Source organism: Melanaphis sacchari, unplaced genomic scaffold (genome assembly GCF_002803265.2).
Source record: "Melanaphis sacchari strain LSU unplaced genomic scaffold, SCAv2.0 Contig1452_pilon_pilon, whole genome shotgun sequence".
In the NCBI taxonomy this organism is placed as follows: Eukaryota; Metazoa; Arthropoda; class Insecta; order Hemiptera; family Aphididae; genus Melanaphis; species Melanaphis sacchari.
In genome coordinates this window covers 1,676-8,944 of record NW_020270620.1, presented here as the reverse complement: position 1 = coordinate 8,944, position 7,269 = coordinate 1,676, and the positions used below count along the sequence as shown (strand labels likewise).

Below are 7,269 nucleotides of genomic sequence, written 5' to 3'. Positions count from 1 at the left end.
TATAAGTCCTGGATGCCGCAATATTTAATACTTGCCTCAGATAATCCTACACCATGTAGTTAACGTATAATCTTAATTTTTAAAGCAGTTTTAAAATAATTTTTAAAGCAGCCATACTACTAATAGACATATGAATTGCTAACTGCAGAAACGGGACAAGTCCACTTTTCCTAATTTTTCAGGAATGATGAAAAACTGAACAACTTATGAAATGTTAATGTGAAAACATCGACATTTTAGACTATATATTTAATTAAATCACTTAAAAATTTCATTTAATTTGTAAAAAAAAAATTTTTATAACTTTTTTTTAATTAATAAATTTAAGTTATGGACATGTCTCCTTTTTGCAGAAAACATCGTTTTCATATCTTATTTATTGATGTAGGGAGAGAAACACTATCAAAATATGCAAAATATTGTTTTTATTCATCAATTTATTTTCACCAAATTTAACTAATATATATTATGTTATTATTAAATATAAATATAAAATTATTTCTTACGTTTTACAATTTTTTTTTTTTTTTTTTGAACTACAACTTATAATTAAAATACATTGATGATATTATTTTTAATACATTTTTGTCATTATATTTTTAGTCTAATACATTTTCATCAGATTTTGAAGGCCATTTACTTATTGGTTTCCAAAATCCAATATACTCCTCCGGGATAAATTTCAATGTATTTTTGATATCTTCCAACTTTTTTTCGTTGATTAGCAACTTTCCGTTGTGTGCTTTGTCGATTGGAAATAAAAAGCCCGTTGTGGAATTTCGATGACGAAATGTATGTTCAACCAACGCATTTATAAATTCTCGACATTTAATTTCGTTTTTATTGGAACATGAAACAGTGAGGTGATGATAAGATGATAAAGCAAATGATGATTTATTAGCTCTCGACACATTCTTCCCGTATGAGGCATTACTTAAACATGTTTTTTTATATATTGGCCACCATTTATTGTAGTCAATTATATAGTTTTGATCAACTTTTACAACTGAAAATTTGTTAGGAATTTTTGAAACTTCGGAAATTAAATTAATGTATTGGTCTTTTGTGTTATAGTCTTTCGTATTTTACTAGCGATCTTTAAATCAACCCAAAATTGCGGTCACAAGGCATGAAAAAATGACCTCTCATTGGATATAAAACTTGGACTTCTTTAAATCTTTTTTTTTCCACCAAACCCATTAAAAACCTAATAATTAATTTGTTTTTGTTTTGACCTGCACAGTTATCACAAAAAATAAAGAGGCGTTCAACTTCTTTGCTAATATCATTATTGATGTAATGATTTATAAATGATATGACTTCGTTAAGTCCTTTATCAGCTTCTCCTCATGATAAACGTAGCATTTCATACTTCCTGTGGATAAGTTATGAACATCAAAGTTACAAACTGTGAGCTGTCTATAATAATAAAGATCTTGGACAGGTATTTGAGGTTTTTTCCTCGCATATCCCGCGGACTTTGATTATTTTTAGATAAAAAAAATTAGACGTTCACAGCGTTTTTTTGTTATACCGAAAACACTCAAAAAAGCACTTTTAGATACCTTTTGTTTTTTTGTTTGGTACGTAACGAAATATTTTATCGAAACTGATTTAAACTTGACTTATTTAGCACACATTTCTAATCTGCTTCGTTTTCTCTGTACAGACTGTAGTTCCATTAAACGTTGTATGTAAGAATCTTGCTCGTCCTTGTCCTTCATTTGGTTGAACATTTCAAATAAACTTTTTTTTTCATCATCAGTGAATACAAATAGACATTGTATTTTACACCTATAGATCATCCATTTTATTTTAATACAATTATATTATTTAGTAATAAAAATAAGAATTGTACATACGTGCATATTGTTGCTGGTAATTTTTTATGAATTTATATAAGATTCACCTCGTACTTTCGCATTTTTAATAATGTTACGTTTATATTTTTCGCTGTTTATTACACCTTTTTTCCATTTTAACGTTTCAAGAATTTCTGTCTCGGAATCAGAGTCAGAATTCATTTTCAAAAATAAAATAACAGTTCACACTATACTTTACTGTAGTCAAAGCTACGATATACTGATTTACATTCCACTGATTACAGCACATTATGATGGTTATAGATAATATTGACAAAAATATTTATATTAATTATAGTGAATTTCTTGGTATTTTGTTCAAGACATATTGTATACTAAGTACATTGATAATTGGTTTCAATACAACCACAGAATTCAAATTAAGGGTCAGTGTAACAAATTTTCCAGTTGTTAAATAAATAGCTTTCAAAAAGTATAAAAAAAACCAAAAAATAATACAAAATTTGCTTTATCAATTATTATAGATTATAAATTAGTATAACCAGGGTTGTAGTTTTAGAAAGTTACCATTACAAAAGTCAACCAATAATTGTGGTTATTAAGTTTTTTTTGATTGTTTTTAATTTCATGATAAAGAAAAAATTATTAATTATTGATATTTTTTTAAGTATTTTATATTTTTCAACTTCTATTTTTTGTTTAATTGAATAATAAGTTCACTACAGTGTACAGTATACAAATTACAAATCTAAACAGTTCTCCTAAGATGTGGTTTTTGTAAGTCGTTCATTGTTATTGCCTATTGGTTATCATTTGTGTATTCTGTAGATTTTATTTTTTATAACATTGTAAATTATTTCTAGGTGCACAAAGAATTAAAATCATCACAAAAACCATGTATAGTGTTAAAATTCTTCTAATAGGTATATTATTTATTTTTCACTATTCTATTGGGAATGTAAGCTATAAATTGTATTCCATCCTTAGAACTATATTTTACTTTATTACTTAAGTTCTGATTTTCTAATCTCTTGTGGTTGTACCTTAAACGCCTGCCTTAGATAAAAATATGTTTAATGTAGGTACAATAATAACTTAATATAAGTATAATCAGAGAAATAATATTCCTAGAACAACTCAACTTATATGCTACTATAAAAATGGTTAATGCAATACTTAAGATGTATATTTAAATAAAACAATATATTGAAAGTACTGCTTTTCTTCATATAGAATCCATTGAATAAATGACGTTCGTGTTGGTTTTTTGTTTAAATTACATAATACTTATTATAATAATTATAATATTATTATTACATAATACATATTTTTATTTATAAACAATGCCGCCCCTAAAGTTCCAAAAAAAATTGCCGCCCTGTGCCTTCCGCCGGCCCTGCACATTACGATGTCCAACTCTTCTCAAAAATCCAATGAGGTCTTCATCTCTGTTGAGTTGTTCCATAAATCCTGCTAAAACAGTGGTAGTGTTCTTTCGTTCCCTTCTTGATGCTCCATCTCTGATTTGAAATATATTTAAAAATAAAAAAAAAAATTGCTATTTAACAATTTTAGTGATCAGGCGACATAAGTGTAGCACACTATTGATATTTTACACCTCGAAGAAAATTTATAAAATGTATGTGTAAATACAATTTTTTTTACATTTTATCTATTTTTAAGGAGATAAACAAAGTGTTATAAAATATTTATATCCAGCATAAAAACATATTTATGTAAAAAAAAAAAAAATTAATAATCACCCTGAGGTTTCTTCTGACTAGGTTAAATTCAACAAAATATTGGTTTTCAATGACAGTCAGTTTCTCTATAAGTAAAATTATTGATCAGTATAAAATAAATTATTGAAATATTTGATATAATTAATGTAAGAACAAAACTCAAAAAACAAATATACCATAACCAAAAACAAAAAATAAAAAATACTTTAATTGAAAATAAAATTTTTAAACTGCAGTTAACTTACCAATTATTAACCATCAACTCCTTGTTTTAGGTGGTGTACACGTGACAAAATAAGATACATATAAACACAAACATAAAGGACAAGGATGCAACATTGTATACTTCTTATAAGCATTAGTACTTTTTGGTTTAAACATGAAACATGAAATAATACAGATTATATGATAATTAAAATAACAAACATATAATACAGTGATGCAAAATTTAAAACACTTAACACATCATGTATTGCAAAAACTCACAAAAAAAATTCCATACATTAGGGTTTTTTTGCATCTGAGTTAAAAGTGTAGCATGGAAAGACTACAAATAATTGTTGGTTCTGTATTCTTCTCCAAAAACACTGATTAAACCTGGACCAACCTGTAACAACCAAAAACATTCCACATACCCAATTAAAAAATTTCTCATACCTCGTTCAATCGCAGGAAACTGTCTTGTACCAATGGCGCATGATAGATAGCACTGAAACCCATCAGCCATAGAAAACTATGGACATCGTGGGTTATTCCTAGCAGCGGGTAGATGAGGTAATGCCAACACTTAAAAATACATTAAAGTAGGTATTAAAGAGAAACACAATTTAATACAAATATCAAATTTAAATTTTACCATTCTGAGAATTTGAGCAGCTACCACTGAGTTTGTACGGACCAAATCCAAAACGCTGTTTATCATTCGGTTACAATACTGTACAATTGACTAGAAATTTTTTTTTTGTTTATAAAACGATATTACAAAATTACTTGTGTAAAATGGAACCAACAGCATCTTAATTGGCTTTCAGGAAATGATTGCTGGACAGCTGACATCAGAGCTTTTTCATAATCTGTAATAAAACAAACACGTTGATAATTTAAAGGTAAAATATTTCTTACAATTTCACATAGAGCCGCATAAACTTCTTCAGTCATACTCCCCAGTAGAGTATAAACCATTGGAAAGGACTATAAAAATGAATGAGTAATCTAAATAGAATTTAGATTATACATAATTATAATATCAATAACTTAATACTTACAACACTTTTTAAAACAACCTGGATGGTAAGGAAACATTTTAAATCTGCTGGAACACGAGGCACAGTTTTGAACGTCGCATCAATCCTAACCAATGTGACAGTACCCAATTCTTCCCTGTATATTTCAATTGCATCTGTTTTGGCAAAGATCACACCAACACTCCTTCCATCGACGACTAAGGTTTGTTGAAAGAACCTAATAATAATTTTAAAAATATAATGCATAATAATAAATATTTAATTATAATACAATACAATACATTATAAAATATTGTTATAAAAAAAAAAAAATGAATATTTACAATCTTTATACATTAGTTTATACAATTAGCAAATTTTGAAGGCTTATAAGAAAACAAAAGAAGACATATAGACTTGAGAGATTAGGTTAATTACAACTAAAAATAAATATAAAAGTTTATACTAATTTAATTCGTTGTAACTGAATAATAATTAATTATGCAATTTGCATTTTGGTAACTAAAATAATAATTTTACTTATGTTAAAATTATCACAACAGACAATTTGGATACAATATTTAATACTAATAATAATATTAAAATAGTAAACAAAAAAGCGTAAAGTAACATTTACTTATAATAAAAATCATGTGTAAATTAAATAAATTATACATAGGCTAGGTACTACATTGTCATTTACTGACATGAGAGAATTATAAAAATAGTATTTACTTATTGTATAGATTGTTATTCGTATATAACTATATTTTAAAAGTTATTTAAGTCTTGTAATAGATATATAACTATACACTTATGTAAGTAATATGTAATTTTTCTTATTAATAATTTTTAATGTCGAATTGAATAAAATAAAAGATTCACATAGGTCACATAGGTATATTAAATATTAATACCTATGTTATTAATTAAATACTAACTCATTAGTTATAAATTTATAATAAATAATTTTATTTACCTAGATGGAGGATTTTGAACTGTAGATACATAAATGGCATTACGGTCTTCATTCAGCGCAGCTGCAAGTTGTCCAATGTTAAGGGGCTGTTCTAGGAATCTTCGACGTCTCATCTTTTTCACTCGTTCTTGAGCCTGAATGAATGTGTAATCGGGAACTGCTTCCGGATGGCTAATAAAATCAAAACCACAGTTTAAAATTTAGTCTAATGTCTAATTTAAATGTCTCACTTGATAATTTCATTGTTGTATAAAGTTCTCATAAATGAGGTAGTAACTGCTAGATAAATTCCTCTTTCACCAATAACTTTTCTCAAAAACGGCACATTCAGGTCAATCACTCCAGGCTGGTGGTCGTGGTGAAATCCTAGATGTATTCTATTGTCATTCAAATTTGTACTTACTATTGCAGTGGAAGGACAGAACTGGTCCCGTTTCTTCTGCCGTTCACATACTAAATACCTATAAGATATAAATACAGTAATGTCATAAATCATAATATTATCATCATTATTCATTACCTAAATAGGTAGGTAATTATATTGTTTTAACTAATTATACTTACACGCGTTGTCCTTTAACTAGTCGTTTGTAATACTTGAATCCCAGATTATCCACATATATCCTTGATTTATTATGAACTCCAGGAATCAAAGTATATGTTTCTGATCTCCTTGTTCTTCTTCTTCTTCTTCCTCAAATATCTCAACTTTTTCTTCCGATTCTTCTACTTCTTCTTCACGGACTATCTCATCATTTTCAAAAACAACTGGCAGGAAGTAGTCGTGGTCCATCAAATGATCTGGGAGAGCAACAATATCCTTGTTGTTCATCATTATTAACTAAAAGTCTGAAACTGAAAAACATCTCGCTCTCGCAAAAATAATTATAAATTACAAAAAGGCGGGAATTTTGAATACATTAATACGTTATTATTGATTTTGTATTACAAGGTAGTGCATGTTTAGGAATACTAAATTCTGATTTGAAAATTTGAATTTATTTGATGTTGGCTATGTTGGTTTATCTTCTTTTTCTATTTTTTTCCCATCCATAATATTTCGGGAAAAGTACCCCAATCCCGTACAGTGCATCCAATAAAAGAAAAAAAACATTTCTTAAAATTTTGACTTACGAGGTTTTGCCGTGTAACCTAAGATATACTGATTAATCAGTGCACTTATTCAAGGATAATGTATGACATAAAATTGTTGCAAAAACTTTGTTACCTGTAATACGAATAAAAACACATTTATATTTTATATCACAAATATGAATTTCAAAATTATTTGATGAAATCAAATATATATATAAATATATATAATATGAATATATGATACTAGAATCAATAAAATTGGTCTCATAGAAAAATGTGATAAGTTTAAATATTTTTTACTATTTTTGTATTTTACTTCACAATCTTAATCTAGTTTGCTTTATTTGACATTATGAATTATTTTTACCAGTAAACTATTTTTAACATATATGCCAGCCACTCTCAAT

General features: G+C 27.1%; 1 pseudogene; it reads right to left on the bottom strand.

The window, feature by feature from the left end:
* Positions 1 to 599: 599 nt before the first annotated feature.
* Positions 600 to 6,599, bottom strand: LOC112591850 (annotated as a pseudogene).
* Positions 6,600 to 7,269: the final 670 nt, after the last annotated feature.